Source organism: Parasteatoda tepidariorum, chromosome 6 (genome assembly GCF_043381705.1).
Source record: "Parasteatoda tepidariorum isolate YZ-2023 chromosome 6, CAS_Ptep_4.0, whole genome shotgun sequence".
In the NCBI taxonomy this organism is placed as follows: domain Eukaryota; kingdom Metazoa; phylum Arthropoda; class Arachnida; order Araneae; family Theridiidae; genus Parasteatoda; species Parasteatoda tepidariorum.
This window is the reverse complement of record NC_092209.1, coordinates 16,125,075-16,152,252: the sequence shown is the minus strand read 5'-3', so window position 1 is coordinate 16,152,252 and position 27,178 is coordinate 16,125,075. Positions and strand designations below refer to the sequence as shown.

Here is a 27,178-nt window from a genome sequence, read left to right as displayed (position 1 = left end):
CAAGGTTTAAATAATCATTTTTTGACGCACTCAATTTACGTCGATGGTATCGTAAATCGGTGTAATGTTTCGGTTGTATTTTCGGTAATTATTGATATTGAAAGAAAAGTTAACTTTTTTTTCCTACAGAAATTCACACGTAATATTTGAACCGTGTGTTTAAATAATCACTTTTTGACGCACTCAATTTACATCGATAGTATCGTAAATCGATGGAATATGTTTTGATTGCATTTTCGGCAGTTATTGATATTGATTTTCATGTGGATTTTGAACATCCCGATATATTTATTTCAAACAGAATGAAAAATTCGAATCGTACATTTCAGTATTTACATTTTAAGGAAATAATTCAATCGAATTTTCGGCAGTTATTGCTATTGATTTCTCCATAGCTTTTAAATCCGATATTTTTTATACTATATTATTTATTACAATAACCTAATCTCGAAACGAAACACGTATTTAAGGAGTCCGATTCGCGTGATTTCGTCGTCGATCTTTTTTTTTTCGGCAATTATACTACGAATTTCATGATTTTTAATTATTTGTTTCATTGTGATGATTATTTACAAAATGCGAAGAATAAATAATTTGAGAGTTCCCCCCACCAACAAAATGCGAGATTATCACTCCATATTAGAATAAAAAAAATTTTTATGTTATATTAAAAAAAAAATTATATATATATTTTTTTGTAAACACAGCACTTTTGTTATTATAAATTAGTTATATATATTTGTTGTTATTATTAAAAGTAACTTGCAGAAAGATGCNGATAGAGCATACATTACGCATTACGGTCAAAGAAAGAGTGGACAGCATGAAATTGCAATTAAACAGTGAGTGACGGCTCTTCACTCTTTATATGTACACTGTATAGTATGCAGCATGCAGGGATAATGCCTCTCATAAAAATTTGGCGACCCCCAAAGAACTTCTGGCGACCCCCACAGGGGTCGCGACCCCTAGTTTGCGCACCACTGCATTAGACGACTCAAAAGTAGAATAAATAAAACCGTTAGTTAAATAGGATTGAATATGGCACACGAGCTGGAATCGGCTATACTGTGTCAAACTAGAATATTATTACGTAATCTTGGTAAACAGATCAAACGGTGTTGTAATTTAAGTCTTAACATGAGGGATATGGAAAAAAAGGAGGTAAAGTGACTTACCAAAGGGGTTGTGGGACCCGTCTTAACCTATAGAAAGCACATATTTTACAAATAATTAAAAAAAAATCTTTATTGTTCTTAGAAACATAATAAAGATAAATCTAAGAATAAAAAGTATTAGCAAAGTAAAAAAGGATAAATTTTTAGTATTAAAATAAGGTTGTTTAGCTGCGCTGTAGTAAAATAACAAAAAAAAATAACCTAAAATGTCCAAATAGATTTATTCAAAAATAAAAGTCATTTCGGTACCATAAGCAAATGTACACATTTGTTCTATTTTTATTTAATGTTTCGGCAAAGATGGTGGCACTACCTTAGAGTTCAGAAACGGTTGCCTATATTTAGCACTATTTTATTTGTGCCTGCTAGACTGAATATATTATAATTTTACTTTTAGACTTAGCAAAACTAAAGGAGTTAAAGATATTTCGGTTAATGTAAAGAATAATATTTTCACGTCAAACAACTTTATTGTGAAGCTTAAACGTCGTACAATAATTTAAATATTTCAACACTACGTAACGTTTCCTGAGCCATTTTGTAAAATATGCTATTTTTTTTTTCTCGAAAATAAGCATCATTAGTTAAAAATCTTTAAAATTAATACGACAATTTATTAACAAATTTAATATTCCCATCTTTTTTTATTATTCCCATCTTTTTTTAAGGGACACTAGCATTGAAATAAATCTATAACAAAGCTAATTGAAGGAAGAAAAAAAGGCTAAAAAGAAAAGAAAAAACAAACCATTAGGAAATGAACTACATAAAAATTGACAGTAAAAAATAATAGCATTATGTTTAAATATAAAACAGACGATAATCGCAAAAAAACAATATGTTTGCATCTTCTAAAATAACAATTACATTGCCAATAAAACTATTATCGACCATTTATATCCATAAAAAGAAAATAGATAGCATGAAAGCATCCTTAGATAGACAGAAAAGAGTGACCTCAATTCATTCTAAGTCAAATCAGACGATAGACCTGATTGGGCAGCATTCTCTTGTTCTAATTTACCATTTAGAATAATGCATGAAGACACAATGTTCGGAAGCTGCATTGTTACTAATTTATATTTACTTTTTATAAGAAAATAGACAGTTTAAAAAAAGAAAACCTTTCTTGTCGATGATATGGCAGAAAACTATTTAAACTTAAAACTATGAACTTTTAAATTAAGTTTAAAAATCTTCTCCCATCTAATTTTTTCTAGATTATTAAAAAGAAACAACTTAAAAATGGGTTTAAGAAGGATTAAAAAAAAAAACTTAATCATAAAAGTTATGAAATTCACATAAAAAAAATGTCCCGTGAACAGTCACATAACGGTAGGTTACCAAAAAAGTCACTAAAGCATTTAATAAAACTTTAAAGATAAGAATATAAAGAGTTGTTAGATTTGTTTAGCCAGTTTATCGGAAAACAGTCGTCTTTAGCAGTTTAAATGATCTTGGCTTACTCATAGGTGTATTAAATAATATGGATTTATAGTCATCTAAAGAAAGCAAAATAATAGTGACGGTTGAGATAAGGTTTTTTTAATAAATAAAAAATATTTTTTTTTTAAATACTTGATATTATTTAAAAAAAATCATACAAGAGTCTCCATATCATGAATTGTTTTTTTTAAGGCAAGAAAAGAATTCTTTAAATTTCTACAAAGGAAGAAAAGAGTTAAAAATTTGACACACTGTAAGCAATGTTAACTCTCGCATCATTAACAATCTCATCTCTTCTTCATACATTAATAACGCATAGCTTGATCATGGAAGCTTTTACTTCCAAATAGCATTTTAGCTTATTTTATTTTATAACTGGCGTTAAACAGCCCGCCCAATTATGAGTTTACAAGTTTCAATGTTCAACTGATAGCCTTGTAATTTTGAACCCAACCCACAAAGATAGTGGATCTCCTGGATCAAGCATTGCGACAAACAAGCCTACGTTTCGAACTTTTGGGTGGAATTAACCCGCATTAGCCTTACATGAAGAGAAAAACCAAGAAAACCTATCACGGTTAGCCCGACGGCAAGGGGATTCTAATCCATGATCCGTCGAGGATATTTCGCAACCGCACTGCGATCAGTGTGAGCTAGGAGCAGACCTGAGATTCGTCTAAACCACCGCTGAGATTCGAACCTGAGACCTTACAAGGAAGGCGAAAGCTGTATCCGCTGATCCAAAGCAGCACCTTCGAAATAGTAAAGTAATTAATCATCCCTCGTTTATAGTATTCAAAAGTCGTTTTCGATCAGACTTTTACAAATTGTTTAACCACAAAACTGGTTCATTATAAAATTGGAACCTTTACAAAATTCTCTTACTGGAGAAAAAAAAAATGGAATCGATGATAATGTCTTTAATACAAATTTTAAAACCAACTCCCTGTGAGCTGTTTCTGTGATTTTTGAAAAAAAATTCCAAAACGCCAGTGGTATTGTATACCTTGTATGTATATTTCTCTTGTTACATAATTATTTGATTTGTAACATAAATATATTTTTTATTTCGAATCATTTGACAAATTCAAATACATGTTAATACCACATATGTAATATTTGTTTTATAACAAATATAGATATTTTCATTTTTAAACTTGTGAAATACAAATACATGTTTATACCGAATATGTAATATTTTTTTAGACATAAATATATTACATACGTGGTATACAATACAACACTTATTTTCGAAAAATCGTAAAAAAAAAAAAACAATTTAATGAATTGATTTACTAATACTGCGTTCGTAAATTTACACGGACAATAAATCATACACACTTATATATAATTCAATGAACTTTTATTTAAAGCTCAAAATTGGCATTCACAGGAACCTTATGTGCCTAAAATTTAATTTTGTTTCCGAGAAACATTAACAAAGACTAGTATTTAAAAGTGAGATGAAATAAGAATGACTCATTGCACGATAGACGCATAAACAACAATGACCAGTGTTCTTCAATGAGAATGGTAATAGATATAAATAGTGAGAAGTTCACAGGCGTGCGGTACTCAGGAAGACGAATCGTGAAATTGAAAGCTGAATAAACGCACAACAGAATTAGTATCGTATGAATTAGTTCTAAAAGGGTTATTTGAACCAGCTGCCTGATGAAGTAAATGGAAATGGGCTGAATATTTTAATTTACTGACATGTGAGGGAAAGTGAAAATCAACGAAAGCCTACTAAACGCTTTATTTTTCTAAATTTAATATGTTGTAACCAAACTATCTAAATTTCAGCAATAATCGGAGTTTATAGCTGAAATTTAGATAGTTTGGCTACAGGGGTCTGTCTAGGTTTTTCTGGGAGGTACCTATTTTGTGAAAAATTCTACCGTTTTTTCTAAAGTTGAATTTGTGAAACTACCGTTTTTCCTAAAGTTGAATTTGTGAAGGTACCGCTAAACGGTAGTAAATTCGGCCTGGACAAACCCCTGGGCTACAACATATTAAATTAAGAGCCTGGTTGGTAAGGCACTGGACCCATGTCAAAGAGTTCGTGGGTTCGATCCTCGCCGTCAAAAGACTCCCCGTGTGGTAAATGGTGAATGATGCACGTTAAATCTGTCGAGTCCATGTTCGTATAACAAATCATACCTCTGAAGGTACTGATCCAGGAGTTTCCTTGTCTTCTGGATTGGTTCGAAATTATAAGGCTATGGAGTTGAACATTAGTAGTCGTAAACCCAAAAACTGGGTCGGCTGTTCAACGACGGATACAAAATAAAGAATAATCGGAGTTTCAGCAGTGGTGGCTCAGGGGATAGAGGGCTCGCCTTCCAACTGGGTGACCCGGGTTCGAATTCCGCACCCGGATCGTACCGAACACAGTACTGACGTAGAATATCCTCAGTCGTAGACGAATCATGGGTTAGAGTCCCCTTTCAGTCAGGTTAACCATGGGAGGTTTTCCTCTTTTAAACTTTCTAAAAAATTAAAAGTTCGCAGTTCATATTTAAAAAAAAAAAAATTCTGCCTTTAGATATATATGTATTCACAGTTATCACAGTGTAAACATGTATATGTAAATATTGTGTTGAAAAAAATAGCACTATCTTGTTTCGATGCTGAAAAAAAAGACACATCGAAAAAGGTCAGATTTAGCATTAATGGTATATGCCCTACAGACTCCCCTTCAAATATAAAAGGAAATTAAGTTTTTAAACAATTTAAATTGAAAAAGGAATAAAATTTTCAAAAAATGTCGATTATTAAGAATTAAGAAAATGTCGAGTATTAAGAAAATCCGACTGCAAAGGGGTAAATAAAAGTGAATTGTGAAAACATTTTTAACATCTTGATTTCTCGTCCATTTTCCTCTCATTGAAACAAAACATTAATTAAAGAAGAAGAAAAATTTTTTTTACAATATTTAGGGCTTGGAATTGTAAGAGCAATTGCAATAAAAAAGCGCCAAATAATCACTGTCCCGCACTATATGCCAAGTCAGTGTGAAAAGTAACTATTTCAAGAGTAATTTTTAGATGAATAACAAGCGTCAAAAAGTATTTTATTTGACAAAATTCCGACGTCTGTTATTAAGAAAACATTTTTTATTCCTAAGGTAACGGATGGAATCTGTTTCATAAAAATATCCGTTATCTCTATTGATATAGCAAGTCTGAGAAAACTGTGAGCGATTTTAAATACACATGAGACAACAAACAACAAAATTGTAGATGCCTTTCTTTTTTATGACGTAATAGATTTTTAAAGAGAGTCCAACAACAAACTAATTAATGACGATTGAGCAAGAAGAATTTAATCCGGAAGTTAAAACAAAAAACTGCGAGACGACATTCCTCATACAATATTTTTGGCGAAATTGCCTAATAAAAAATTCAAAACCATGCCAAAAGTGTGGCCATGCAATTGGATAATTGCATTCTTGACAAGATTAAATAAGGAAATTTTCCAACGCTGATGCACATAAAGTATGGTGATAAAACGTCGCCATCCTTTCTTCTTTAAAAGTCAAAGAACGGCGATTAGTTAGCCTGCGAAACACTGCTTTTAAAAGCGTCTATTTTCTCAATGTTAGTATTCGCCAAGGACCTCTTTGAATAGTTGATGATACCGTTTTAACGATATACAATTGAGGTTCATTCCATGAAATAGCTCCTTTTTTTTAATTGCGCCGCTATTAAAACATGCTTCTTTGCGTTGCATTAAGGTCATAAAAGTTGAACGGAAAAATTATAGCCCTTTCCTTTTATGAAATCATAAAAAAAAAGATACATAAGGTTAATCGTAAAAATACGGAGTCTTGTTGGACTTTAAAATACACCAGAAACAGTATCGGGGCTTTGTTACCATAGCAATTTAAATAAAACTGTAATATAACCACCATCATTAAATTCGACATAAGGTATAACAATTGCGAGCAATTCGAACAAATACAATATTATTCAGATCTTCCAGAGGATAAGAGTAGTGAGTTTGTCAGGATCAATACAAAGAAAATAACCAAAGAAGCAAGAAGGAGGGAAATAAATTACAGTGTTGGAATTGTTTTGCGATTCTTAGTCAAAAACAACGAAATCCTGTTTTAATGCAATGAATTTATCTGAATTGTGTGTGGCCAACAAAATAAATAAATAATAAAAATGTACGTTGTAGCAATGGTTAAAATAATCTCTGTTAGACCATCCTGTTGAAAAATTACTACTTAACGAACAAGTCTTTTTTTCACTAAAATTAAGTATGCCATATAATTAAAGCCGTTTTTCGAAGACTGTCGTAAGATGTAAAGATGCTTTTTTGCGAATAATATGGTATTTTTATAATTGCTGTTAGTTTGTAAATATTACTCGAGACTGCTGGGTCAAGTTTGGCCTACTTAAAGCCAGCTCTGTCTATGTTTATTTTGAAAATGGCACAAAACGTCAAAATATAATGATTGCACCAAATTTTCACAATACTTTAAGCTCCAGACAAACATCGTAGGACTCTCAAATGCCATTTTTCTCTAGAATTCAGTCTGTGCACGGTATCTTCAATTAATTAAAGATAGCAGGAAACTAAAAAGTGTTCGATCGCTAGCAATAAATAACTGAATTTGGAAGAAAAATCATGCATCCAATGAATTCGTCCTTCAATAATAAAACTTAGTGTCATCAGGGGTCTGTTTAGAAGAAATTTGGGTCCGTTAACGGACCCTTCACAAAATATTTTTTCATAAAAACGGACCCTTCACAAAATATTTTAACTTAAAAACAGACCCTTCACAAAATGTTTTAACTTAAAAACAGACCCTTCACAAAATGATTTTTCTTTTAATCAGGCCCTTCACAAATTTGTTTATCTTCATTATTGTTTTTTTAGTCGAATAACCTTTCCCAGGGCAGAAAACAAGAAAGATGGATGTAAGCGAATTAAGTTTGTCTTCGGCAGACGATTCTTCCATTATTCGTCCGAAATGAATATTCTGCGTTCAGCAGTATAGACTAAATACCAAATATTTGTATGTTGCATCTCTAATTTAGAACCAGCAATTGCTGTTTATTTTTTAAAATTTAATTTTTTTTAGTTATAATTTTTCAGTGCCGAGCATAATCTTGTATCTATTTACAAATTAAAAAATCCTTGAAAAAGTTTTTTGCAATAACCGGACCCTATTTGCACAAATTCATAAAAGCGGACCCTGGTTGAAAGAATGTGAGTAATTTTTTCACAATTTCACGAAAACCGGACCCTTCACAAAATGTCTGGACAGACCCCTGTTCATTTTACTTTTTCTGATGCAGCATCTTCTCTATTTTCAACAATAAAAAAAGAATAAAGCTAAGAGAGGAAAAAGCCTGACTTTTCCAAAATGATTTTATCGAACTTTTCTGATTTTTGTAACCGTTTTTCCTGCTTTCATTATTAATTTTTCACTTATGCCGAATTCTTAAATATAACAACAAACATTTATACTTATCATTAAAGTTGATATTAAACATTTTTTTTAAAAAAAAATTATTGCAGTTTTATTGGAAATATATTGGATATTCGGGTACTCAAGTTAATTCCTTTTTTCTCATTCTTTGTGCATTTCAGTTCAATTTCCCGATTAATAAAATTTCTTAACTTTCCCCTGATCTGACTATGATCAAAAGAAAGCTCAGATTCTTCGAAGGTATGACATGCAGAAAAAGTATATATGAAAATTTCAAATAATCAACATTTATCGACTAAATGGCCAAAAAAAAAAAAAAAAANCAGGCCAAAAAAAAAAAAAAAAAAGAAATCCTGTACACACAGAATACATTCTAGAATAAAGCTAAAAGAGGTAAAGCCTTTCCAAACTGATTTTATCGAACTTTTCAGACTTTTGTAACAGTTTTTTCCTGATTTCATTAGTAATTTCATTATTAATTTTTCAGTTATGTCTAATTCTTATAAATATAACAAATTACAGAAAACATTTATACTTGCCATTAAAGTTGATACTAAACTTTTTTAAAAAAAAATAAAATTATTGCAATTATTGGAAACATATTGGACTTTTGGGTACTCAAATTAATTCCTTTTTCCTAATTTTTTGTGCATTTTGGTTCAATTTCCTGATTAAGATTAATAAAATTTCCCAACTTTCCCCTGATCTGACTATGCTTACAGCTCAAAAGAGAGCTCAGATTCTTCGAAGGTATGACACGCAGAAAAAGTATGTAAGAAAATTTCAAATGATCAACATTTATCGACTAAATGGCACAAAAAAAAAGAAAGAAATCTTTTATATACAGAACACCATCTAAAACGTAAATATAGGTAGCAAAATAAACTAAAAAGAGTCCAATCGAGAGTAATAACTGGGAATTTGGGAGACAAGAGATCATGTATAACTGCAAAAACTCCATACATGCAATACATTCGTCCAATTTTATTGGAAAAATACTGGACTTTTGGGTACCTCAAATTCAAAATAATTCCTTTTTCCACATTTTAGTTTAGTTTTCAGATTAATAAAATTTCCCAACTTTCCCCTGTTCTGACTGACTAAGTTTACAAACCAAAATAAAGCTGAGATTCACCTTTACAAATGTATGACACGGAGAAAAATTATGTAAGAAAATTTCAAATAATCAACATTTATCGACTAAATGGCACACACAAAAAAAATATCTTTACATACAGGATACTATCTAGGACTTAAATATAGGTAGCAAGAGACTAAAAAGTGTTCGATCGCGAGTAATAACTGGGAATTTGGGAGACAGGAGATCATGTATAACTGCAAAAACTCCATACATCCAATAAATTCGTCCTCCAGTAATAACACTAAGAGAGGAAAAAGAGATGCATTCGTGCCATTTTGCTTTTTCTGGTGCTGCGTCCGCTCTAACTTTCGTTCTTTCAGCAATAAAGGCGGAAAAAGCTATATTGGATGAGAACAAGACCCTGAAGCAAGCTTTGATATATATTTTCATCTATCCATTATTTGTTTCTTTTCGCGGGGTTATCGCTCAACGGGTTCTGATATTTGAAAAATTCTCATTGATATTTCCCCTCACATATTTTTCAAAAATTCCAAAGAGAGAAATTTTACTTTGTACTGGCAATTTTTCCCTTGCAACATAATCTAGACTTCGAAACAAAGGGAAGGACTAAGAAAATAATTAAAATTAAATTCAAGAATGATAATGACAAATAGAAGAAGGTCGTAGCCGTCTTTTTCGTTGTTGAAACAGGCAGAGAATTTTCGAAAGATTATTAGAAAGAGGGAGAAAAAACAATTCTTCTGTATTGTATTAAAAAAAATAAGAAAATGTTGAAATTTGAGGTAGTTTAGTAGTTTTTTTTAAAAAATTTTCTTACCAAAACAAATATGAAAAAAATAATAATAAATAAATAAATAAACACAAAAATTCACGTTATCTTCATAAATATACACATCATATCAAAATAACAGAGTTTATTTATTTGTGACATTATATTAAATATTATTAAATTAAATATTACTAATAAAAAAAAAATTCTGATCACGGTTAACATGAAATAGTAAAAAAAATAAATAAACAAGATCTCATCTTTCAGGACATGCGCGTTGGTTAAAATACAACACAATTTCTTCAGCTATTCAAAAACAATTAAAGAACGGTGAGGTTCTAAGCTTCAATTCTAGCAGAGCGTTAAAATAACAACAATGTATAAGTTATTTAAAGCAAAAATCATCTTATTTTAGAGACTGAATTGTTTTATTGATAAAAACGAAAAAATAAAATTTATGAAAAACGAAAATCAAAATAAAAACAAAATTTGGTCTCGAAAGATATAATCTTTCAGAAAGCACGCGCTGGTTAAAATAAAAACGTTTTTCTTCAATCATTCAAAAACAATAGCGGAAAGGTTCGCGTTTAAGCTTCAATTCAAGCGAAGCATTGAAAAAAAATAACAATAATGAATAATCTATTAAAAGCAAAAAAATTCTCATCTTACAACTTGAATTATACAAAATATTATAAAAACAATAAAAAGATTAATGAAAAATGAAAATCTAAACGCCAGCAACCAAAAAATTGGTCTCAGACGGTTTCATCTATCAGAAAGAACGTCTTGATTAAAATAAGAAAAAAATTCTTCAATCATTCAAAAACAAATGCAAAACGGTTCGGTTTTAAGCTTTAGTTCAAGCAAAGTATTGTAAAAATAATAAATTACGTGAATTTTAAAAATATATATATCTTACATAGCCTGAATTATTGAAAAATAATATAAAAACGGAAAAAAAATTATGAAGAAAAGCGAAAATCTAAACAGCAAAAAATTGGTCTTAGACGATTTCATGTTTCAGAAAGAACGCGTTGGTTAAAATGAGAACCAATTTCTTCAATCATTCAAAAACAAATGCGGAATGGTTCGGTTTTAAGCTTTGTTCTAGCGAAGCATTGTAATAATAATAAAGTTAGTTATTTAAATAAAAAAAAATTCTGATCTTGCAGCCTGAATTATTGAAAAATAACATAAAAACGAGAAAAAAAATTATGATGAAAAACAAAATTCCAAACGACAACAACAAAAAATTGGTCTCAGACAATTTCATCTTCGAGAAAGAACGCGTTGGTTAAAATAAGAACCAATTTCTTCAATCATTCAAAAACAAATGTGGAATGGTTCGGTTTTAAGCTTTGATTCAAGCGAAGCATTGTAATAATAATAAAGTTTTTTATTTAAATTTTAAAAAATTCTGATCTTACAGCCTGAATTATTGAAAAATAACATAAAAACGAGAAAAAAAAATTATGATGAAAAACAAAATTCCAAACGACAACAACAAAAAATTGGTCTCAGACGATTTCATTTTTGAGAAAGAACGCGTTGGTTAAAATAAGAACCAATTTCTTCAATCATTCAAAAACAAATGCGGAATGGTTCGGTTTTAAGCTTTGTTCTAGCGAAGCATTGTAATAATAATAAAGTTAGTTATTTAAATAAAAAAAAATTCTGATCTTACAGCCTGGATTATTGAAAAATAACATAAAAACGAAAAAAAAAAATATGATGAAAAACAAATTCCAAACGACAACAGCAAAAAATTGGTCTTAGACGATTTCATCTTCGAGAAAGAACGCGTTGGTTAAAATAAGAACCAATTTCTTCAATCATTCAAAAACAATTGCGGGACGGTGTGGTTTTAAGCTTCAATTCAAACGGAGATATGAAATACTTTTCTATCCGTGCATGGGCAAGGAAAATATGAAGAAAAGCTGATACACACACTACTCACATGCAGATTCCAAACACACGCACACATGAGAGGGATGGGGGAGTGAAGTGCACATGCAGATATCGGATATACATAAGGAAAGAGAGAGCTCCTTTCTGCTCAAGGATCTCCAAGAATTTAATATTGGAGACGGTCGGAGCAAGCATACCGTGAAGGGGAAGTTTTCACTCATAATATATAAAAGGATAAAAGGGGACTGAAGACAAAGTTCAGAGGTGAATGAAATTTATATGCTTTGAATATAGGGGTTATATATAAATACTTGGAATTGTTTACTTATATAAACAAGGAAATCTCAAAACTATGAAAAAAAATGCAGAAATTGTCTAGTAATTTTCAACAAGTATGAAAATGTGCGAAAGCAAAGATATGTAATACTGCACACACGTGTTTTCGATAGATTGAATGTATCAATCAGATGAATTTCAATATGGAATCGAAAATAGGTATTCTTTGGTATTAAAAAGCCAAAGTGCGGGTACAATAAAAGCAGTGTTTAATTTTAAACTATATATGCGTGTATATTAAAATAAACAGTGTTCAATTATAAACATACATGTACAGTGGAAACCCGATTTTACGTTTTCCGCCGGACTAGAATTAAAAAACGCAGGAAACGGGATAACGTAAAATCGGGGTATAAAAATGTAAGCACATTTTTCAAAATAGACACTTACAGGGGTGATTGTGAGCCAAACTCAAAAATCCTGAAAGTTTGAAACCTCAAAAATCCTGAATAGTGAATCCAATGTGTAATAAATAGTAGATCATATGTAGTATTAATAAAAATTAACAATGATAGTTCTGCATCTAATCATAAAATTAGGTTTATTTATTTTCGTAAAATATTGAAAAAAAATCATTTCATTTAATTTTGCTCCATTCATTTGACAATAAAATAAGCTGGATTAGATCAAAATCGGAAATCTAATAACTATCATAACTATCGATTTTTTTTCAATAGAAACATATTGTGGTTTTCCTTCTCACTTTCAGCTAATTTTTTCTATAAATAGAAATAAAGGTTGGATCCAAAATTATGGAGCCTTAACATCCATGACCCCCTGGGCAAACAAAAATTTATTACGGGAATGCTCGCATTTTAAAGATAAATTCGTTTTTTGTGACCTTATTTACTACAAAAATTATAGATAAAATTCTAACAATGGGCGAAAAATAAAATATAAGATTTGTAAATGCTGCTTGAAGCACCAGAAAATTACAATATTTTAATTAAATTATAGGTAATAAAACTTAAATATCAATTTTAGCCGTGATGGCTCAGGTAATAGAGCGTTCGCTTTCCAGTGAGGTGAATCGGGTTCGAATCCTCGCGATGACTGGTCGATACGAATTTCACATCCGACCACAGTGTTGACATGAAATATCCTCAGTGGTAGACGGATCATGGGTTGGAGTCCCCTTTCAGTCAGGCTAACCGTGGGAGGTTCTCGTGGTCTTTCTCTCTATGTAACGCAAATGCGGGTTAGTTCCATTAAAAAGTCATCCACGAAGACGTATTCCCCAATACGTAATCCAGGAGTTCCCTTGTCATCCGGGTTGGGTTCAAAATTACAAGGCTACGCAGTTGAACATTAGTAGTCGTAAATCCAAAAAAATGGGTCGGCTGTTCAACGACGGTTATAAAATATCAACATAATTTTAATGTCGTTCACTAGCTTTCCATGAATATAGACTCTTCTTCAAACATATAAGAAAACCACATAAATTTGGAAATGATCATCACAATCTAAGAGCAAACAAAGAAATTAATAGGAAGGGCGTCAGGGTCTTACAGGAGGAAATAACTAAAAGGAGGAGGGAGGCGGAAAATAAATTTTTTCATCTTCCGCATCCTCCTATTCCATCCTCCTTTATCATCCCAACATCTAGATTTTCATCGGCCGCATCCATTTCCACGCCCAAGGGTTTGCTCCCCGCTTCCAGCACCAAACTCAATTATTCCCTGAGACCTCATCTTCTTCCCTTCTCAATTTATCGAAAGGGATTCTTGAGAGCAGCAGGGCCAAGGCACACAATGCGGGTTAACGCGACTTCCTCGGTTAAGAAAGCTAAAAGGGGAAAAGAAGAAGAAAAAAAAGGGAAAAATTTGCAGTGCGAAAGAAAGCAATTATAAGTGAAAAGAGTTCCCCGCAAGCACCAAAGTGAAATGGAAATCCCACTTTTTTTCCCCCTCTTCTCCATTTGAATTACAATCCTATTTTCTTGGCTGAGAAATTTCCAACCTTTTAAACTTATTTTGTAGGCTGATTTATAGCGATTATTATTCGGATTCTTATCAAAGAAAAGTAAGTTATTGTGTATTGGGAAAAATTCCATTGTGTTATGAGACAAGAAACGTTTTATCATTTTTGAGAAATTCGATTGGTTAAAAACCAAGTAGAAAATGCGAAGTAATTTAAAACAATTCATTGCTCAATAATAATTTCATCTAACCCCTACTTTGTCGGATTTTTTTCTTTTTATTGTTATTTTCGCAATAAAAGCATTTATGGCTGAAAATTAAGATATGTTCTATCCTAAACTCGAAAATGTGAAATATTTTTGTCAACAAGCAGTTTTCTGCTGAACCTAATTTGTGAAATATGCGTCTTGCTGTCCACTGATCTCCAGTTTTCCCTACAATGCACCCAAGTTTTATCTTTAAAAAAAAAAAAANAAAAAACTGTGCTAACCTATTTATTAACTCTACTGTTTTAAGACGTTTAAGATAAAAATCTGCATAAATTAATTACTGAAATTAGGTAAAAAATATTTTGGAAAATAATTTTCCCTTGATAAATCAGAACTATCATCTTCCAACTGAGAGATAATAAATCCTCGGAATCCCTCTCTGAATGCATCATAACTATTTTGACATGCAACGGTAACACTACTGAATGCGAAATTAAAGAAAGTATGAAATGATTTTGATTTTAATTCAAGGCGAGAAATTTTCACTGCGAAAATTATGAAGAAAGCGAGACTAGTTGCGCCATCTCTTAGCAATATTCAGAAATACAAAAATAATTACGGGATTCAAAGAGACGTGCAAGTACCGACGAATTCTATGTCAATCATGCAATTTTTCTCTTCGTCACATTGCATGCGGCGCAGACCATACGCGCACAAATACGCCGAACATATGACATGCGAAGTTGTCTGAGAAGGGGTTAAGGAAAAGGAGGAATTTATACAAAGTAATTAATATTATTTATTGTTCAATAGTTATTTGAATTCAGGAGAAACATACATTAGTGAAATACAATGTAATTGTTCAGTAAATATTTTATTTAAATTTTTTTATAGCGTGAAATAATAGCGTGGAATCTACAAATTCCAATCGCCAGGTCGCTATTGGAATTTAACTTAAAAGCCTCTAGACTACGTCAAAAACAGTTTAAAACTTGGATAGTTAGATATAATACACAGGGGTCTTTCCAGACATTTTGTGAAAGGTCCGTTTTTCGTGAAATTNAAAATAGAGCGTGGAAAGAAGAAAAAAAACTTATTATAACAATTATGCACAGCGACAAATAAATCAAAGCGAAGCGTTCTGTTTACGGATCGAATATGTTGCCACATTTTTAATACAAAAGTTAAACTTTTATCCACTTAAACTAATGCGAACCTTACAATTAAATTATTAATTCCTGCGTATATCATTGGTTTAAGTTGTCGAAAATTAATATTTCAATTGTAAGGTTCGCATTAGCATACGTTTATAAGAGTGGAGAAAAGTAAATGCATTTTTTAATAGTTTTCTGAATATGGCTCTTTGAAGAAGAAAAAGCATAGATTTTCTTACAAAATGACTGATAACTAAAAAACTAATCCAAATTTTTGAAAAAGAAAAAAAACACTTCTTTATTATGTCAAAACACAATTATGTGCCGAGTTTCGAGCCTGGGCGAGGCTTCTGGGGCGATATATTGTGATTACAGACACACACACACCCAGCCGCGTTTATTATTATGTATAGATTGCACTTAAAAATTTAGATTCATTCAAATTATTAATTCATTTATAAATAAATATATACTAATGTGTAGCTAAATGCTAAAATGTAAATATTTATTTATAAATACTCCATATAAATAATTAAAGAAGAAATTATAGTTTTAAGCAAAAGAAAAAAAAATCACTATAAATTCATATTTTCTTTTATTGAACATTGGATTAATTTATTATTAGAATTTTCAAATCAAAAAAAGAAGAAAAAACATTCGAAAAAAGATTTATTTTAATTTAATAAAATAGCAAAGGATATCGAGAAATTTGCACTTGACTTCTAACAATAAAACTTCAAACTCTAAGTTTTATATTATCTTGTTTTTTGATATCAGGGAATGATGGCATAAATAACTAATAAAAATTTAAGTTCTTTTTCTATTATTAGAATGTCTTTAAAATACTAGCAACTATAAGAGCTTTCAATAGATATTTTGCCAGCCTACAGTACAGTGGTCATTGTTTCTTGAAAGTATATATTTATGTAATTAAATAATTTTTTCAAGACATTTTTTTCAACGTTCAGAAAATTGTAGACGAAAATATGAATAAGACGGTTACAACAATAGTTAAAACTACCAAAAACTATCTAACCATGGTTTGTATTTAATTACAGAGAATTGTATGTTTAAAACTACAATTAATTTAAACCTTCAACGCTCCAATTTTGAAGTTATAAACTATGAATGTTTACATTTTACTAAATTACAAACAAATGAAAAATTGCAATAAAAGGGTTCGTCAATTTATCACCATAATCAATGAACAATTTCAATAAGTAATTTATAGATATGACACTCTTTAACAAATAAATTAAGCAAATTATTGGATAAATGTCGCCAAAAGGCACTTGCAGTTGAGAATCTCTAACCCACGTAAAAAGGCAAATGAATAATCTTGTTAGTTAAAAACTCGAGTAAATCAGGATTAAGGTAAACAATATTCATATCCAATGGGGTTAATCGTTTTTCCTGGGTAATGAATTTCTAACAAGGCGATTTTATGCTTGTGTGTGTACCGTGTAAATTACCACCTGGACAGACCAACTTCGATTAATCGATATAAAGATTTTCCTTCGCCGCTACGGTAAACACCTCGGCAGACATAAAATGGATATGAATTTGAATGATGTAGCTAATGATGGGCCCGAAGGGGATAAAAAAGAAATCCATTAAACTAGAAGTAAACAAAATAAGTAGATGATGATAATTATGGATTCTTTTTGTTTGCATAATAGCGTTTTATCATTAAAATATAAATAAATTGAAGTTACATGCTGTATTTGAGATAGCTGAGAACAGAAATTATTTATTCATATCTCTTGCACTAAAGAATTCAATATCTCGAACAAAGTAAGAGCTCTGGATAAGGTTTGTGGAAAGGCAGGGCTGGTTTTTCGCCGGCAAAAACTGCTTATAACCGGTAAAAACTGGCAGAAACTAAAAAAACGTCTATATTATTTCTAAAAATTGCTTAATGACATTTTGTTTAAATAAACTGAAAAATGTAACTCCATATAACTGTGAATTCATTGTTTGTAAATATATATTATTTTGTTTATATTAAATATAAAGAGCGCAGTATATTAAATATCTATAACAAATCGGTCCCACAAAATAAATTAAACATATCGGTCCCATTTCCTGAAACTTATTTTTCCAGTCAAGTTTTGGCAACTACCCCAGCTGCTACATGGCGGTCCAGTTTTAAAAAATATGCAATAGATATGCAATAGTTTCACAAATCTTGCTTCTTCCTTGATAGCAATGCTTGCTAGTTCTGCTGGGCTCCAGAGAATCTTCTCAAATTTCTCGTTCGTGCATAGCAAATTGAGAAATTGTTTAGGTTTAGAAACTGCATCAAAACTTGTCTTTTGTTATAGATTAATGCAGAGTGCAGACAACGTAATATTTGATTTTGAATGGTGATAATTTTGTAAATAAATTGTACTATGTTTAACATTTAATTGTTTTTTCTATGAATTATCCATTGTATGCCAATCTCAGTACTTACTTTTATGTCATTTTCTGAATTTCTGCCAGTTTCTGCTACAAATGTAGCAGAAAAGGGTTTCTGCCATGCCAGTTTTAACCGGTTTCTACCAGTGGTTTTAACCACCTCGGCAGAAACTTGCCAACCTTGTGGAAAGGTTTTTCTGACATAGAATAAGTCTATTGTCAATAGCAGTGGTAAAAGTAGCGCACTAATAGTAATGAAACTTATGTAGTCGCTACTTTTTTTCGTAGTTTGTAGCATATCCTGGCAACTACTTTTTACGTTAGTTTAGAAAGAAAGCAATGTTTTAATGCAACTAATTTTTTGAAGGGTACAAATCTTCGCGGGTCCGTCAATGGATGCAATGTAAACGACCCTATGGCTGCAACTAAGCTTTAACAGAAATAACGTATTTAAAATCACGTATAACTAATATTTAAACTAGCCATTACAGAAAATAGATAATTAATCACTTTAGTTACACTTTCATATGCGAATGCACACTCGTGAAAGATTAATGTTATTTTAAAGGAATAAAACGTATTTTTGATGTGATTAATTTCTTAGGGGAAATAAAAGAGCGTTAAGTAATTAAAGAATTGCTAATATTTGATAATTTCGTATCTCTTAAATTAAATAATAGCCGTCCAAGAAGGCATAAAAAGTTGAAGGTTAAATGAACAAATTCGAAAAAATTGTTTTGGAATAACAAACTGGCTCATGTAAACATGAATAAACATTTCTTAGATATTTCCTCATGTTTAATATAAGCCAATTTTCTTATTCAAAACCATTTTGAAAATAAGTGTGAATTAAGTTCTCCAGCAAAGTTTGTCTCTTTTTAGTTACTACAATTCAAAAGTAGTTTGCAGTCACTAAAATGAATTAAAAGAAGTAGTTGTATAGTTAACTACATTTGTAACAAAATAGTTGTAGTTGTAGTTAACTACAAAAATAATGTAGTTTTTCCAACCACTGGTCAATAGTGATATCTTAATGAGTCAGTAAGTATTCTACTTTATTATTGTTATTTAAGACTCACATGGGTTAATAAAATTCAAAAATTATCGCTCAAAAAATTATGTTTAACCCAATAGTACAACATGTCGAGATTAGATCCCCTAGGTTTTAAGTTAATTAGAATATCAGGGGTCTGTCCAGACATTTTGTGAAAGGTCCGGTTTTTGCGAAATTTTGAAAAATTACTCACATTCTTTCAACCAGGGTCCTGCTTTTATGAACTGGTGCAAATAGGGTTCGGTTATTGCAAATAACTTTTTCAAAGAGTTTTTAAATTGTAAATAAATACAAGATTTGCTCAGCACTGTAAAATCATAATAAAAAAAATTAAATTTTCAAAAATAAACAGCAATTGCTGCTTCTAAATTAGAGATGCAACATACAAATATTTGGTATTCAGCCTATACTGCTGAAAGCAGAATATTTGTTTCGGAAGAATAATGAAAGAATCGTCTGCCGAAGACAAAACTTAATTCGTTTACATCCATCTTTCTTGTTTTCTACCTGGGGAAGGGTTTATTCAATTAACAAAACAATAATGAAGATAAACAAATTTGTGAAGGGTCCGATTAAAAGAAAAAATCATTTTGTGAAGGATCCATTTTCAAATTAAAATATTTTGTGAAGGGTCCGTTTTTATGAAAAGATATTTTGTGAAGGGTCCGTTAACGGACCTAAATTTCTTCTAAACAGACCCCTGAATATCCTCTCAGAAAGAACCAAAAAAAAAAAAAAAAAAAAAAAAAAAAAAAANTCCTTAATTTATGATAACCAGTGTATTTTGCACAAAACTCTATTTAATTATTGTTATTTAGGAGCTACAAAGGTTTTAAAATTTAAATGTAATCCTTGAAAAAATATTTTGCTTAATGAATGGTGTTCTGAACATCAGGGTGCACTGCAAGCTCTTTACTGCCTATACTTCCGGGTTACCATTTCTGATGTATTTTGAAGTCATTTGGCTCACAACGTGATCATTGTGTTTAGATACTCTTGAGCAGTATTTCTTCTATACGTCGATTTGTTACCTAATTTATTATCTGAGTTTAATAAAGAATCGTTATAAGATTCGTCATTTGAAGACCTGCCATTTCAAGACGTAAGAATCGTCCTTGTGAAAAAAAAAAGAATCTTTATAAAATACTTTCTTACCTAGTCAACAATATACAAACTTCGAAATTCAAACCTAATAAATTAATTTGTAAAATGAACTTAATCTCACTGTTCGCACAATATGCCAACACTAACGTATAATGGTACACGCATTGCAACAAGAACAAACAGTGATAAATAAGGAGAAATATGCCAAATCGGGACTGCCAAAAACGCGAGTACTTTCTAAATCTAGCAACTATGTCACCTTTTTTAACAATACATTCATAAATAAATAAATAAAACAAATTCCCACTTTAAACTCACCATAATTAATTAATATCATTAATATCTTATGAAATACAGCAGATTTTAGCACAGAAATTATATAATTTCTTTCTTTCATTAAAAAAAAATATCTGTATGAAAATATTGCCTCGTAGAATAAGCCGTAGAAAGCAGCTGTCTACTTTCTAACCGGAAGTAGAGCAGGTGAAGAGCTGCAGATTGTTGTTTACATTTATACTGAAAACACCATCTATAGTACAATATGTTAAGAATAGTTTGCCAAAGTTAAGTCAATTGGAATATTCCTTCTAAGGGGAGAGTAGGAAAAAAATATTTTCCTCAAAACTATATTTTTTAAGCCGGCAGACATGATCTACTAAAAGCTAAGGCGTTGAATTTAACAGAATTATTGGTGTAGGACTTGTTAAAAAAAAACGATACTGAGAAGTAAATATAAAATATTTATACTAGCATGAAAGTTTAGATACTCAAATGCGCGATTCTGAATGCGTCGATAGAAATAATACAGTATTTGAACTATCGAGATTTTAAAAACGGAGTGAAAATTGCTGGGAAAAGTAAGACAACTAACTGTAATAACTGCCGAGAAAATGATTAGAAAATGACGTTGATTTACAAAGGCATAATCGCGATTTGAGTGCGTCTAAAAGTGATTACTTAAATTTGAAATTCACGCGTCGTATTAATATATTAAAAACATCGTTTATTTAAAAAAAAAACGTGAAAGCGACGGCATAAAGGAAAAATGAATAATCACAAATAAAAGAATATTAAAAAGTGATTACTCAAATTCGAATTCAAAATATCACATTAATAAAATTTGAAAAAAAAAAAAAATCTTGAAACAAACCGACCGAAAACATTGATAAATACCTCCCAAAAAACGAGGTGTATTTACGACGAAATCGTTGCGAATTGAGTACATCAAAAAACTATTACTCAAATTTGAAATTCGTTTAAACATTGTATCAAAAATATCGGAATTTGGATGTTTAGTGACCATGTAAAAATGCCGTAAAAACGAAAAATAGCTAAAATAATAAATAGAAAACGACGTGGATTAACGACGGAATAGCCATGAATCATGCGCATCAAAAAGTGATAACTCAAATTCGAACCTCGGGTATCGTAATATATTATCGTATTATAAATACCGAAGTTTGAAAAAGTTGAGATCACAGAAAAGACGATAATAACAATAAAAAAATGATTGGAAAACGATGAACGATATAATCGTTATTAATCGCGAGCGGTCCACCTCAGCAAGGCGAACGCTCTATCTCCTGAGCCACCATGGTGCCAAGAGAATAATCCTCTAATTTATTAACTAAAACCTTTAAAAATAATAATAATAAAATTTCATTTGCATAGACGCTGTTTTGGCATTCTTGATCTGGCTCTTTTGTCTAAATCTGTGTAATTTGTCTACTATGCTTGACAATTGATTTTAGCTCTTGGTACACCAAAAAAACTATGTGAAGTCAATGTTAGTTATTATTTTGTAAAGATAGCACAAATTTTTGAAAATAAATAATAATCAATGAAAGAAGGCTAACAAGCAAGTCGGAACAATAGAACGGATACAATAGTCCCGTGATATAAATGCCAGAGATGAAAATGCACTCGGCTGAGAAAAACATTATCAGTGATTATCTTTTCTTAAAATCATTTAACAATATATTTGTCTGAAAATATTAAAAATCGATGCCAGCAAAAAGGAAGAAAAAAATTCAACTGTAAAGGGTTCAAACCCTAAATTTCCATTTATATGCTTGTTGTGTTTTCTTCTTTTTTACACTATTTGATTTCTCTTTGGATAGATAATGACTATTTACCAGAATGGAAAAGTGAAAAGGAAAATATGAGATGAATAAATTGTCACCTACCGTGTTTATTTGCTGGTTCAAAATTACTACCAAGATATTCATCCATAGAGTAAATTACAATACTTAATTTAATTTAAAATTTTTTTGTTGGGTGCTTATTTAGAAGGAATTTCAAAAGAGATAAACTAGAGAGAAAAAAAAAATTTTTTAAAGAAGAAAGAAAGAAAAACAGGTGGATTCAAAATAGAAATGTCAATAGAAAATCACATCAATCAAAATTTCTGCAGATAAAAGCCAATTTTCGAAGAGAAATGGTGTAGAAATATTACGGGAATACGGAAAGAGTTCAAACTCTTTTTAGATATGTGTTAAGAATAGTTTTCATTCGAAATAATACTGCTATTATTGGCACGTCAATATTTGATCTAATAATTTATTTCTAAGTCTTAACTTACAGCAAAATTTAATTCTTTATGGAAGTTGGAAATAATAATAATCAGAGGGTTTGGTTTTAAAACCAGTTTGTTATTATTATTTTTGAGTTATTTGAGCTAAATATATCTTTTATACGGACACTTAATTATTAAGTCAACGCTTTTGATAAGTACCTAACTTATAATTAAATGTTTTTCTAATACTTTAATTTAAGCAGCGATGGCTCAGAGGATAGGGCGTTCGCCTTCCAATGAGGTGAACCGGGTTCGAATTCCGGCGATGGCTGGTCGATACGAATTCCGCATGGCTTACACCGACCACAGTGCTGACGTGAAATATCCTCATTGGTAGACGGATAATGGGTTCGAGTCCCCTTGCTTTAAGGCTAATCGTGGGAGGTTCTAGTGGTCTTCCTCTCCATGTAACGCAAATGCGGGTTAGTTCCATTAATCAATAAGTCCTCTACGAAAGCTAATTTCTCCCAACACTTGATCCAGGAGTATCCTTCTCTTCTGGAATGGGTTCAAGATTACAAGGCTACGGAGTTGAACATTAGTAGTCGTAAACCCAAAAATTGGGTTGCCTGTTCAATGCCGGTTATAAAATAAAATACTTTAATTTTAATTGAAGCAAAAAAAAAAGGAACTTTAAAGAAAGTAATAGGAAACATAATGAATTCATAATGTGTTTGTAACAGATAAAAAACAATTCTGATACAAAAATTATATTTTAAGTGAAGATAAACTATTTCTTTCACTAATCTTATTAACTTTCCTCGTGTATTTATCAACAAATAAAATTATTTAAAAAAGTTAAGAAAAAAATATTAGGCACTCACACAGTATCAACAAGTAATACTTTCTTCGGCAATTATTATCTTTTACTTATAATGTTGTATAAACAGTCTAAGTCTAACTTTTAAAGAAATAATACAATTTACTAAAGATAACGAAATTCCATTTGAAGTTTCACTCATTTCATTTTTTGAGCAATATCAAATTTATCACACAAATAACAGTTAAATTCGGTTAGAATAGATATAGATAAACGGAAAATAGCATGTATTGCTATCTACAAATGCAAGAAATCAATCAATAAATTAGTTTATGTTGTAAGAATTTTTTTCTTTCTGTCTAACCAACTATTTTAGTGTAAAAATAGAAAGAAAAAAAATATATAAAATAAGATAGTAAAATATATATATGGTGAGAAAAGAAGTTTGCCAGATATGTCAACGATTGGAAAAGGCCTTGACGTTCAGAATAATCGATTTTTTATCATAAATTTCTGTGGTCAGGATGTAGATGCCTCCTACCTAAAGATTTCGTGAGCAAATGCTAAGGAATTTAATTCAGGAAGAAAAATGCCTATCTATTAAACAAACCAAGCATAGTGTTAAAACTTATTTTGGTACATTTTTTTCTAAAGAAAAAGAAGAAACAAAATATCATGTCTACTATTTTTTAAGGAATGCAAACCATATTTGTATTTAATGTCTCATTCTTACTTGATTTTCTTTTACGAAAAAAAATTTTTATACGCAGAATTTGTATTTTAATTAATTGGTCGAAATTAATTAATTAAAATTTAATTACTTCAATAATATTTAAGTTATTTGTCTGTTCTATACCTAGATAATTCTTCACGACAAGATTATATATTTATAGTTTAAATTCATCACATTGCTTCAAGTGTAGGCCACTTAAACTATGGCTTTTTTTTCCCCCTTGGCGGCAGAGCTACTAAAATTAGCGTTATTTTAAACCATTTAAACCATATGAAGATCAAGCGGGTAAAACGGTTTTGGTCCATAAAAGGTGATTTTGAGATAAAACGAATTTAAGGTTTGAGATTTTCCAGGAGCAAATATTAGATTAAAATCATGAAAATAAAAATATACATGAATGCCACGATTATTATACATAGTACTAATTACGATTATTATACGATATACATAATGCCACGATTAAAATTTTTAAGGCTGAAAAAAATCAAATTTGAAAATTTGATGGGACAAGAATATTTTTTTTCCTCCAAAATTTCTCCTTTATCAACACTTTCTCATTAGTATTCCCTTCGTCTTCTTTACTATACTCTTCTTATCTACGTTTTTTTTCAAAACACGGTTCTTTTAACTGTGTTATAGTAACAACTCTCGGAGAGAACCATTTTTAGGTCATTGATTTGCCAAAAACCTAGTAATATTCGAAATGCAGACGGCGATTCAATCGTTATTTTTGCAAAAAATAGACCAAAACCATTCTTCCCTCCTGATTTTCATATGTAAAGAACCATAGAAAATCTTAACAGCCACTGAAACCAATTTATTTACAATTTCTAAATTAGAAGATTATTTTATGTACTTAATATAAATGCTGCAAATTTAAAAATAAAATTAAAGCAATTTTATACAAACACAAATTAATTTTTTTTAAAAATCTTTACCATCAAGCAATTAGCATATATTATTAAAGCCAGGGTTCGTGATTTTTTTGATTTAAAAAAAATAAAAAAAAATAATCGGATTATTTTGATTTAAATCGGATTTTTTTGATTTAAATCAGATTTTTTTGANGCAAAAGCCTTTATCTTATGAGATTTCAGATCAGCACAAAATATCAGTAACCATATCGTCATCTAAATTGTTCTCTATAAAAAATGAAATTTAAATAAAGATAAGAAAAACTAGTTATAGTTAACGTCACTTTTAGCAATTGCTACATTTACATAAAAATATATTTATAAGTAAATAAATACATTTAATATCTTGGATTTTCACAAATCTTTATCCATATTTTGACAAACACACTGTTTTTAAAAACAAATATTTGCCGTTGCTCAGATTTAATAAGTTGAGAAATGGTAAGGATAACAGAGTCTTACAACTTATCTGTCAAAACTAACGCATTAAATTTATATGTAATAATATTCTTATTCGAAGTTACGTTAAAACGATTTTATTTAACTTCAATCTCTATTTATTGAAAATGTAAATTTATAATATTAATTAAATGAAATGAAAACAAAATTGATTTAAAATACAAATTAATAACAATAGAAATTAAATTAAAAGATATGCTTTATAATTAAAAAACTATATTATGAAATTTAAAAGATGCGCCATTACAAAATTATATTATTGCTATAAGTATAAAAATAAAATTCTCACTGGATTAGACTGAAGGATTGAGTTAGTTTAATTACACAAAAATAGCGAAGAATGCATTGCGTCAAGCTTAAACTTTATAAACGTTGTAACAAAATTTAATTAAAAACGGAAGAAAGATGAATGAAAGGAATGCAGAGATTAATGGCTGAATTCCCAGAATTGGCTGTACTGCGCCAAATAAAAATTATATTTTGACTCTACAAAAACTGAATAAGTGCTATGAACTCAGCAAATAACTAATGCTGGTGAACTGGTGTGCTATAAATTTAATCTTTTAGCAAAATGGTGGGAGTTCCTCATTGTCATGGGTCTTATTAATAGGACACAATTGTGTCTACTTGAAAAAAAAAGCCCACGCATAAAAAAATCTTCAAACAACAAAAATATTGCAATAATATTTATCTTTTTTTTTTTTTAACTGGGCACATAAATTTTGTTAAAGAATCCAATCTTATATTGAATTGGTGTCTATCAAAGGTTACTCAAGTTTTAATAAAATTGGAGATATATTGAGAAAAAAAAAAAAAACAATGAGGTAAGTAAAATGGCAAGAGCATTAGCACATCTGATAAGAAACGGGGTCTTATGAACTTTTTTTGTTATAAAAGTATATTTAAACGTATTACTCAATTGAATAAATCAATTGATATTTTATAAAACTAATTAATAATTATGCTTATACAATTATTATTTTATAAAATCTGCAAGTATTTCATTCAATATCATAAGCACTTACCTCCTTTTAACCTAATCAAAGGGATAACAAATGAAATCAAAGTTAAACAGAAAGAAATTCCTTAGAGATAAGCTAATCAGTAAATTACCAGCAATTTCCTGAATTGCAGATCAAATTTGAATGCACATTCGGCCAGTCTTGATAATTTACCTAGAGACATTGGCTGACTAGTAAAATAAAAATCCTATTCCTAGGGAGAACGATACAAAATAAATATATCTTCTCCCTTTTTATGTAAAGTTTTAAAAAAATGTTCAGTCAAGTAAGTGTAGGGGAAGACGGAGCACAGCAGTCCACTTTCGCATCTAAAAATTTTTTTTAGAAAAAAGTAACAGTGCAATATGCTTGAAAAAATTATCAAGCATGCTTTAAACCAGGGTTGGCAAGATTTTGCCGCAGGTGGAAAAAACCATGGTAAATACCGGTAAAAACCGTCCTGGCAAAAACAGGTTTTTGCCAAGCAAATTGGCAAAAACCTATATTTTCCAAGATGAGAGGACAAAGACACATTTTTGATACAAAATTATTCCTAAAATTGAAATATATACTATAAATATAAATAATTACAAAAAAATTAACAAAATTATTATTCTATAATTAAATCATAATGTAATAATATATCATTTTAGTAGTTTAAAACATTATTGATTGGAAAATTTGTGATTATTCTTTTGTACCTTCACACCA

The 27,178-nt window shown here is 30.1% G+C and overlaps 1 protein-coding gene across 3 annotated transcripts in view; it reads right to left on the bottom strand.

Moving 5' to 3' along the window:
- LOC107452053 (tyrosine-protein phosphatase Lar) overlaps positions 1-27,178 on the bottom strand; it is a 204,009-nt gene that overhangs the window by 169,439 nt on the left and 7,392 nt on the right. The gene's annotated exons all lie outside the window — the stretch shown is intronic.